At 36.4% G+C, this 11,718-nt stretch overlaps 1 pseudogene; it reads left to right on the top strand.

Annotated features, from left to right (window-relative positions):
* The first annotated feature begins 1,050 nt into the window (after positions 1-1,050).
* Positions 1,051-10,266, top strand: LOC107730689 (DBIRD complex subunit ZNF326-like; annotated as a pseudogene).
* Positions 10,267-11,718: the final 1,452 nt, after the last annotated feature.

The following is an 11,718-nucleotide window of genomic DNA, read 5'->3' as shown; positions in this document are numbered from 1 at the left end:
TTCTGATCCCAACATTAGGAAAGAGTGGATGAACTTTATTTTTAATGAAGCTTATTTTTATTTTTGATGTAAAAACATAATGATAACATTGCCATTATGATAACAATGATAACATTATAAGTGGACCTCAGAGAACGGTACAAAATAATAAAAAAAAGGCAGTTCATGACCTCTTTAAAGGGGTCATTTGATGTTGCTAAAAATAACATTATTTTGTGTATTTGGTGTAATGAAATGTGTTAATACGGTTTAAGGTTCAAAAAACACATTATTTTCCACATACTGTACATTATTGTTTCTCCTCTACGCCCCGCCTTTCTGAAACGCGTCGATTTTTACAAAGCTCATCGGTCTGAAAAGCGAGGTGTGCTCTGATTGGCCAGCTATCCAGTGCGTTGTGATTGGCCGAATACCTCAAGCGTGTGACGGAAATGTTACGCCCCTCACCATACTGTGATGATGCCCTTGTGATGATGCCCTGTCAAGCCGGAGAGATGATTCAAAAACATGAACCAAAGAGAAAGGAAAAATTGAAATCGCATCATATGACCCCTTTAAGTGGAATCCTTGCACAGTGGTTTAGGTTTGAGCCCCCTCTAGTGGTAAAGGACAATAATATGTTGCATTTCTAAATGAATGAATGAATAACAATATGATATGGTCTCCTTTCCCACGTACAGCCAAAGCGGAAGCATTAGCCGTTATGCTTTTTTGCCTAAAGGTTGCAGACTTTCCTTCCAGTGGCTTTGGTGCTGATCAGGACAGACCAAAACCCAGCTGTTTGTGTTTACTGGAAAAGTCGTGTATTTAATAATTTATTTTAGATTTATTACATCGTAAGGCTGTATCAATCCGATTATAAAGGCCTATTTTATAGTACAAATGCCTCCAGTGAGACCAAAAGTAGCTATCAACAATTTGAATGGGTCCGAGCTGGGGTCTCAGTGTAAGTTAGGTTTGTGAATCACTAGCGCCCTCTGGAGGAAGACAAATTCCATTAGGAAATGGTTATGAAAAAGCATGTTGTTGCAAACCAGCCCTAAGTTTCCTTACACCGTTGCTTAGTTTGTTTCCAGGGGGAAAATGATTTCAGTGACACCTGCTTTAATTTAACGCGGTAGGACTGATTGTCCCTCGTTTATGTGGTAAGTGAGGCTGTCTTTATATTGCATTTCGAAATAATGTTACTTTTGTTGAAAAAGAAACAGTGAAACGAAAAAAACAAAAAATGGGTACGTTTTAAATGAGGGGCAAGTTCAGTATTTACAATGCCTGTATGTTTTGGGTTTGAATAATTATGCATAATACTTAATTACAAAAAAAAAAAAAGCCATTGTTCAAAATTTTTTAAATGACAGTATGCCTGGAGTTGGCAGGCAATGTAACATTTCCCACACCACAAAACACACATTCTGCTGAAATAAAAGTAAGAATTGATGGTGCAAAATGGATGTAAATACAGCAAGCTGGTCTGTTTCAATCTGACATGTAAATCTTGAACAGAGGGTCAAACACAAGGGCAAAATTAACACTGGAGTGTTAACTGTTTTACAAAGGCCCATTCACAATCTGAATCATAGAGTAGTTTATATGTAATTTTTTTGTGCTGTCTACAAGTGTTTAATGACAAACCTGAACAACTTCACTGGTGTGAAACTAGCACATACCCTTAATGCTGCTGGCATTGCTGAAAAAGGTGACGGTTCAAACAATTATTGTGGATTAGGCCTAAATATTCACGCATTATGTTGTATTTTCTTACATGAAAGCTATCATAACAAACAGGTTTTTTTTTTTTTTTTTTAGTCTTCGGTTTATGGCATGACATTGTTTGTAAAAATTAATGATTTCCTATTTGCCTTTATAGAAGTTTACCCTGCTTGATCATTGTATATTGGCCATTTAAAAAATAAAAAAATAAAAGAAACATTGGTTGAACCCTAAATTCAAAATCCTCTATGAAGTACCATAGAAAAGCTTAACAAGGTAACTGCTTAATCATATAATAATATATATAAATAATAATTATATACCTTCTAGTAATATTTTATATTTAATCAGGGCTTTAATTTTGACATTATATAATCTGTTTTAAAGGACTAATGATAAGGATGAAATGTTCCCATCACCAGCTGAAAATTCAGGTAAAGAAATGACATTAATCCTCACTCTTATTTTGCTACAATGTTATATACAGCTGTCTTGTTCTTTCTGAATGAGGTAAATTCCCATAGCACACTCAAATAATCACTTGCACTTGTCAAATGTCCAGGGAAATGCTACAGTCAGCCATTATTTGGTTAGTCCTTTGAGACCAATGGCTCTGACAGGTAAGAATTGTCAGAGGATCTTTCTTGTGCTTTTCTGAAGAGGCAACAGAAATAGCTCTCAAATGTTGGAGACATTTAAAAATTTTATTTTAAAAGTAATCTGTTTGGTAATATTTTCCAATAAGTTTTGGAAAAGAAAAAAAAAAAACTTTTTAAAAATAAATAATTATAAAAAGTATATAAATTGCAAATTAAATTAAGATTTTTAAATATGTATTTCTTAATTATATCAATTGTATTATATAAGTTGCTTTTTAAGAAAAAAAATTGAGTCTTATTGTAAAGTGCTACCATTTATTTTTTCAACAGATATGGTGCCTATGAATCTTTTGGACTTGGGGCTTTGAACACTGAAGATGCAGATAGCGTTGTTGATCATTCTAATGGAGGGTACACTGACACTTGCTCATCCTGGGGTGCAGACGTCTTGTCAAATTGCATTAGGCCCTTCGTCATGTCTTCCCAAAGGTCCAGGTCTCCCTTTTCGGACAGCGGCAGAGAGAGTCCATACTCAACATCCAACCTCTCCGATTCTTTCAACCTGTACTCTCCTTCACACTCTTGGTCAGCGCCGATTGGCTCACAGGGCAGAGACATGCAAGCATATGTGCACAGAAACTACCGGGGAATAGGTGCTGTTGTACCTGAGGCCAAAGGACAAGATGTAGGGGTACGTGTACGTCTGGTGTCTAGTTTATCTATTGAGCAAAAGCAATGACTTTTAGTGTTGATCTCTTCTCTTCCACAGTGCTCTAGTCAGAACTCGTCTATTTGCATAGAGAGATACTACTCAAAATCAGCTGCTTTGGTGTTTCGAGGGACTAAGAGGAAGATGATGGAACCAGTACCTCCTTGCAAGATGGTTAAAAAAAAGAGGATAGTCAGAGCAACTCCCAGCATAAGCACCATTGTGGGTATGTGATGTGCTGCTTTGATAGACCAAACATGATTTTAAAAAGGGACAAAGTTTCCATTGTTAAATTGTTGCACTTTCTTTACTGTATTTTTCAAAAATGTTGCCTTACGTTGATGCTTACGGTGCTTTAGTTGTTCTATTTTTTTAGGACCACACGTTTCAAAGGTAGGAATTCACAATCAAAGATGCCTCAAAATCAGTCCTGTGGTACTAGAGTTTTTCTTTTCTACAGGACAGTTGTATTTCTTCCGATACCAAGGAAATAAATAAAGAGCATGGTATGTAATGGCTTTTATATTTCTATTGTTTATTAAATTGGAAAAAAATTATATTAACCACCATAATTCAATACAAGCATGGTTTAAAGGGTTAGTTCATTCAAAAATGAAAATTCTGTCATTAATTACTCACCCTCATATGATATCATTCCAAACCCGTAAGACCTTCGTTCATCTTCAGAACACAAATTAAGATATTTTTGATGAAATCTTAGAGCTTTCTGACTCTCCATAGACAGCAACGCAACTGACACATTCAAGGCCCAGGAAAGTAGTAAGGACATCATTAAAATAGTCCATGTGACATCAGTGGTTAAACCTTAATTTTATGGAGCTACAAGAATACTTTTTGTGTACAAAGTAGGGGTGTGCGATATATATCGTCTGCGATAATATCGTAATTGTTGTTTTAACGATGTGCGATTTGACATTATCGAGTATTTTGCAAAAACCATTCAAAACATCCCTACAGAGCGCACGCATACATTACGTGAAGTCTAGACTAGTGTGTGAGCGCATTTAGTGTGTTTTCTTTCACTGCATGATTCAGTCTATTAAAATGAATTTAGAATGATCACAAATTCAAGACATGATGGCAGAAAATGTATATATTTATACCACTTCATATAGTTATTCAATTTCACACGAAGAGTGCCGTTTTTCTCCAAAAATTACCATGATTACAAATGTGACATTGAATTCAATAAACAATAAGTAAATTAAGAGACTTACGTTTTAGACACCATATTGCTTGTTTTTGCTCTATTTCGCCAACAAAAATCATTCCGAATACAGCCACAGCGCTGTTTTGTGTCTCTGAGCAACATGACAGTGTTTCGTTCTTGAATGAATAAACCGTTTAAATGATTCGGTTCAATCGCAATGACTCACTTATTAACAGTGATTTGCTGCCACCTGCTGGCGGTTTTAATATCAAATTTCGGCTTTTTCTTTTTTTTTATAGATTTTTTTCATGTTTTAAATCATTTCAAATATCAGTAGTCAACGTTTTATGTTTAATATATCAAAACATTATTTATGCATTTGTAATTGCAGGTTAAATGCATTCATGTCTTGCATTAAACAAAATACATGTGTGTAAATACATCTAAATGCCACTTCAGATGCAGCTTCTGTGTTGATTTAATTTGCTTGGTAACAGCCCAAATGTCTTATTATTCTAATTCCCTGATTAAATGTAAGAATTTGACTCAAAAGATAATGGACACTTTTAGAAAAAATGGCTTTATAAAGGTTAAAATGCCCATAAAATGCAAAAATCAGTTTAAACTTATTGGATTTCAGTACTTATCAGTATGAACTGACCACCACACAGAATATGAAGAATATTAAAAACATTAGGAGTCAGCTGTCTTCGGCAGTCCTTAAGGTACCAGCACAATAACACACTCAGCAAAATATCGTCTAATTATCGTTATCGATAAAATCCCATAAAATATCGAGATATAATTTTTTGTCAATATCGCACACCCCTAGTACAAAGATAACAAAAATAACGACTTTATTCTCTTCTGTGTCAGTCTTCGACACGCATTCACGAGAGTACCACAACGTGTGTGTGGTGCTGCTGACGCAGGAGCCGGCGTTCTGATGTAGAACGTCCATCTTTCTTAGTTCATCCTCTGTATATTCTGGTTCAAATAAGTAAGGCTTGGCAAAAATTGCAAGTCATCCTCTCTGTAAAAATCTTCAGACATGTTTACAAAGACTGTTTTATGTTGGCTACACCATGCGTTTTCTTCTGCTTATAAACTCCTGAACGCACGGTGAAGACTGACACGGAAGAGAAAAAATAGTTGAATAAAGTCGTTATTTTTGTTTTCTTTGTGCACAAAAAGTACCACTGATGTCACATGGACTATTTTAATGATGTCCTTAAATACTTTCCTGGGCCTTGAACGTGTCAGTTGCGTTGCTGTCTATGCAGGGTCAGAAAGCTCTCGGATTTCATCAAAAATATCTTAATTTGTGTTCCGAAGATGAACAAAGGTCGCGTTTTTGGAATTCTAATTCTAATACAGAATTCTAATTTTTTAATGAACTAACCCTTTAATATTTGAGTGCAGAGCTTGGTAAGAAAGTTCGAGCCAGAGAGAACCGTAGAAGACGACGCGAGAAGAATCATGAAAAATATGGAGACAAGCACAGGTGAACACTGAAATTTTAACTGACTCATCACTTGTGATGTTTTTAAACCATATCTAGATTGATTTGCTGGATATCAATTTATTATTTAAATCTATTAAACATTTTTAAATATGAATTATTATTTGAGGCAGAACTTGACTTTCTGCTGTATTTCTTTTAGAAGCAGTGAAATGTTGACTTGTGATATGTAGAAAGGCCATAGAATTTAAATTGCAACTACAAAATATTTCAAATTATACATTTGCATCAGTTATTCAAAAACATTTAGCAATAAATGCCAAGTTAAATGCAAATTGATGTCACTTTAGTATTCATAGCATGCTATTTATTTATTTTTTAGGTGGGCTTTTACATGTGCTTTTTGTAAATTCCACACATTTGAAGACAAAGCCATTGAGAAACACTTTGGAAGCACATATCACAGAGAGACTCTTGACTATATATGACGGCAAGCCAAATTTGATGACAAGGTCATCAGTTTTTTGCATGTAAGACTTATGAAATCATTTTCTTTCCTTGATGTTTTAGTCTGGATTTGTATTATATTTGTTCATGTACATTTACCCCATTCTAATATTGCACAGGATTGCATGGTTCACAAGTTTCATAAAACTGTTTCTACCCTACACAAACTAAAGTTTTCCTGTGGACGAAGCAAAGATGAATGTGCAAAAATAATGGAAGGTATGACTCCGCTCAAGCCAACATCACATTATAAATATGCATTATATGATAAATAAATACATTGATGTATTGTAACGCATTTCCCACTTGATGGAAATAGATGGAAATCATTCTACATACTACAAAGACAAATATTGACATACTCTAAACTTCTTGTTCTTACAGGCGTGACAGAAGATGATTACATGAGAAGGATGGAGGTGGTCTACTGTGTTGCATGTGACATTCACATCCCTGTGGTTTTCAGCTCTGTACAGCAACATCTTCATTCACTCACCCACCTCAAGAGCAAAGTGGTAACATGACTCTATCCTCTCTCCTCTAAATATCCTGAACTGTCATTTTTATCTTATATATATACAGTGGGTACGGAAAGTATTCAGACCCCCTTAAATTTTTCACTCTTTGTTATATTGCAGCCATTTGCTAAAATCATTTAAGTTAATTTTTTTTCCTCATTAATGTACACACAGCACCCCATATTGACAGAAAAACACAGAATTGTTGACATTTTTGCAGATTTATTAAAAAAGAAAAACAGAAATATCACATGGTCCTAAGTATTAAGACCCTTTGCTGTGACACTCATATACTTAACTCAGGTGCTGTCCATTTCTTATGATCATCCTTGAGATGGTTCTACACATTCATTTGAGTCCAGCTGTGTTTGAGTATACTGATTGGACTTGATTAGGAAAGCCACACACCTGACTATATAAGACCTTACAGCTCACAGTGCATGTCAGAGCAAATGAGAATCATGAGGTCAAAGGAACTGCCTGAAGAGCTCAGAGACAGAATTGTGGCAAGACACAGATCTGGCCAAGGTTACAAAAAAATTTCTGCTGCACTTAAGGTTCCTAAGAGCACAGTAGCCTCCATAATCCTTAAATGGAAGACATTTGGGACGACCAGAACCCTTCCTAGAGCTGGCCGTCCGGCCAAACTGAGCTATCGGGGGAGAAGAGCCTTGGTGAGAGAGGTAAAGAAGAACCCAAAGATCACTGTGGCTGAGCTCCAGAGATGCAGTCGGGAGATGGGAGAAAGTTGTAGAAAGTCAACCATCACTGCAGCCCTCCACCAGTCGGGGCTTTATGGCAGAGTGGCCCGACAGAAGCCTCTCCTCAGTGCAAGACACATGAAAACCCGCATGGAGTTTGCTAAAAAACACCCGAAGGACTCCAAGATGGTGAGAAATAAGATTATCTGGTCTGATGAGACCAAGATAGAACTTTTAGGCCTTAATTCTAAGCGGTATGTGTGGAGAAAACCAGGCACTGCTCATCACCTGTCCAATACAGTCCCAACAGTGAAGCATGGTGGTGGCAGCATCATGCTGTGGGGGTGTTTTTCAGCTGCAGGGACAGGACGACTGGTTGCAATCGAGGGAAAGATGAATGCGGCCAAGTACAGGGATATCCTGGACGAAAACCTTCTCCAGAGTGCTCAAGACCTCAGACTGGGCCGAAGGTTTACCTTCCAACAAGACAATGACCCTAAGCACACAGCTAAAATAACGCCTTTGAAGCTCTTGTGTTTTTCTCCTTTTCCATCTCTCCAATCCTATTCTGCACACAGGTGATTGGAGATGATCTTTGTTCCCCCTTTTGTTGCAGTTTGCTGATTTTTGTAACATAGTTTTGCTTTTCAGATAAAAGAGTGGTTTCAGTTTAATATGTTGCAGGCTCATTGATTGGTAATAAATAATTGATAATAAATAGATATTGATGATAATAAATCATCCAAAAAATATTGGGCTTGTTTTGGGCTTGTTTTTAAAGCTGCGGTTGCTTATTTGTCTCGCGAGATTTGGCAACAGTGCACCACACGCATGCGTCGCTCGCTACTCTTGTGAATGGCCGCGGAGACTGACACGGAAGAGAAGAAATCATTGAATAAGTCATTATTTTTGTTTTCTTTGTGCACAAAAAGTACCACTGATGTCACATGGACTATTTTAATGATGTCCTTAAATACTTTCCTGGGCCTTGAACGTGTCAGTTGCGTTGCTGTCTATGCAGGGTCAGAAAGCTCTCGGATTTCATCAAAAATATCTTAATTTGTGTTCCGAAGATGAACAAAGGTCGCGTTTTTGGAATTCTAATTCTAATACAGAATTCTAATTTTTTAATGAACTAACCCTTTAATATTTGAGTGCAGAGCTTGGTAAGAAAGTTCGAGCCAGAGAGAACCGTAGAAGACGACGCGAGAAGAATCATGAAAAATATGGAGACAAGCACAGGTGAACACTGAAATTTTAACTGACTCATCACTTGTCTAGAGCAAGTGCAGAGCTTGGTAAGAAAGTTCGAGCCAGAGAGAACCGTAGAAGACGACGCGAGAAGAATCATGAAAAATATGGAGACAAGCACAGGTGAACACTGAAATTTTAACTGACTCATCACTTGTGATGTTTTTAAACCATATCTAGATTGATTTGCTGGATATCAATTTATTATTTAAATCTATTAAACATTTTTAAATATGAATTATTATTTGAGGCAGAACTTGACTTTCTGCTGTATTTCTTTTAGAAGCAGTGAAATGTTGACTTGTGATATGTAGAAAGGCCATAGAATTTAAATTGCAACTACAAAATATTTCAAATTATACATTTGCATCAGTTATTCAAAAACATTTAGCAATAAATGCCAAGTTAAATGCAAATTGATGTCACTTTAGTATTCATAGCATGCTATTTATTTATTTTTTAGGTGGGCTTTTACATGTGCTTTTTGTAAATTCCACACATTTGAAGACAAAGCCATTGAGAAACACTTTGGAAGCACATATCACAGAGAGACTCTTGACTATATATGACGGCAAGCCAAATTTGATGACAAGGTCATCAGTTTTTTGCATGTAAGACTTATGAAATCATTTTCTTTCCTTGATGTTTTAGTCTGGATTTGTATTATATTTGTTCATGTACATTTACCCCATTCTAATATTGCACAGGATTGCATGGTTCACAAGTTTCATAAAACTGTTTCTACCCTACACAAACTAAAGTTTTCCTGTGGACGAAGCAAAGATGAATGTGCAAAAATAATGGAAGGTATGACTCCGCTCAAGCCAACATCACATTATAAATATGCATTATATGATAAATAAATACATTGATGTATTGTAACGCATTTCCCACTTGATGGAAATAGATGGAAATCATTCTACATACTACAAAGACAAATATTGACATACTCTAAACTTCTTGTTCTTACAGGCGTGACAGAAGATGATTACATGAGAAGGATGGAGGTGGTCTACTGTGTTGCATGTGACATTCACATCCCTGTGGTTTTCAGCTCTGTACAGCAACATCTTCATTCACTCACCCACCTCAAGAGCAAAGTGGTAACATGACTCTATCCTCTCTCCTCTAAATATCCTGAACTGTCATTTTTATCTTATATATATACAGTGGGTACGGAAAGTATTCAGACCCCCTTAAATTTTTCACTCTTTGTTATATTGCAGCCATTTGCTAAAATCATTTAAGTTAATTTTTTTGTATATAGGGGCTTTTTCTCATTTTGCTTGAATATCTTGTCTTTTTCCCTCCTCTCAAAGGCTTATAAAGAGCAGTTAAAAAGAGACAGCGTGGTCACAGCTAAAGCCATAATAAATAACGATAATGTGAAGGTGCGCTATGAGAAGTACATGAAGGTAATGATATTTGTGACATATTAGAACACATTTAGAAAATAAGGTTTTTTGAAAGAATATTTAAAGGTATATCTCTTTTTGTTTTACAGGGAGAAGACCCGTTTGCAAATGATGCCAATGACACAAGTTCTGATTCTCAGGATCCTGAGAGATCTGATGAGGCGGAGGAAGATGAAGAAAATAGTGACTCATGATAATGGACAAAAGGAGTATCGAATGGAGACAAGAGGAAAGGACTCTTTGTACTGTACTTTTCTATAACTTCAAATGCTCAGGCATCTATACATTTCACATGACCTTGCAATGTCCTCTGATAAAAGTGTATGCATTTTCCTCCCTTTTTATTGTTGTATTCACAGTGCAGACTGAGATGAATTCTGTCTACTTGGGTCAGGTTGTACTGTGTTTGTAGTATCTGTGCGGGTTTGTAATAATATTTTGCCACTGTTCTGAATGCCTTTAAACCTAACAGCTTCATATTTAAATTTTACATTTTGTTCCCTATAATATTTGGGATTGGAAATTTGCCTTTTCACTGTTTGTTCTGAGATGAGATGGTGTGTTGACCATTAAATTTTCACTTTAAACTAGACTTGCTTCTTGTGAAAATATGAATATATCATTCATTTTACCCATTAGAACTTTATGTAGGACCGTTCTGTAGGAAGAATACTTGCACCAGCTGCACTGGAAGTCCCTCTACTGGAAGAAACAAATAATGACAGCTCTGAGCAACTTAAAAGGAAATATCTGTATGGAATGAAATCAAATTGGTTCGAAATAAAGGTTATATCAGTAGGACCATTGACATTTTATTTAAGCAATTAACTTCCCTTCATAAATGTTGCAGGCAATAACAAAATACCAAGATTGCAATTCAATTTGATTAAAGTTCATTTTCTTATTTACATGTTGTTTATATAGGCCTACGTTTTAAACATACATACATATTTTAATCAGTGATGTGAATAACACTGATTATCTCTTCATCACAGCACCTGTTAGTGGGTAGGATATATTAGGCAGCAAGTGAACATTTTGTCCTCAAATTTGATGTGTTAGAAGTAGGAAAAATGGGCAAGCGTAAGGATTTGAGTGAGTTTGACAAGGGCCAAATTGTGATGGCTAGACGACTGGGTCAGAGCATCTCCAAAACTGCAGCTGTTGTGGGGAGTTCTTGGTCTGCAGTGGTCAGTATCTATCAAAAGTGGTCCAAGGAAGGAACAGTGGTGAACCGGCGACAGGGTAATGGGCGGCCAAGGCTCATTGATGCATGTGGGGAACGAAGGCTGACCCGTGGCTGGCCCAACAGACGAGCTACTGTAGCTCAAATTGCTCATGAAGTTAAAGGGTTAGTTCAACCAAAAATGAAAATTAGCCCATAAATTACTCACCCTCAAGGCATCCTAGGTGTATATGACTTTCTTCTTTCAGACGAATCCAGTCGGAGTTATATTAAAGGGGTCATATGATGCTGCTAAAAAGAACATTATTTTGTGTATTTGGTGTAATGAAATGTGTTTATGCGGTTTAAGGTTAAAAAAACACATTATTTTCCACATACTGTACATTATTGCTTCTCCTCTATGCCCCGCCTTTTTGAAACGCGTCGATTTTTACAAAGCTCATCGGTCTGAAAAAAGCGAGGTGTGCTGATTGACCAGCTATCCAGTGC

This window comes from Sinocyclocheilus rhinocerous, unplaced genomic scaffold (assembly GCF_001515625.1).
Source record: "Sinocyclocheilus rhinocerous isolate Xijiao unplaced genomic scaffold, SAMN03320098_v1.1 scaffold1179, whole genome shotgun sequence".
In the NCBI taxonomy this organism is placed as follows: domain Eukaryota; kingdom Metazoa; phylum Chordata; class Actinopteri; order Cypriniformes; family Cyprinidae; genus Sinocyclocheilus; species Sinocyclocheilus rhinocerous.
Note: the sequence above shows the minus strand (reverse complement) of the source record. Positions and strands in the feature narration are given on the sequence as shown.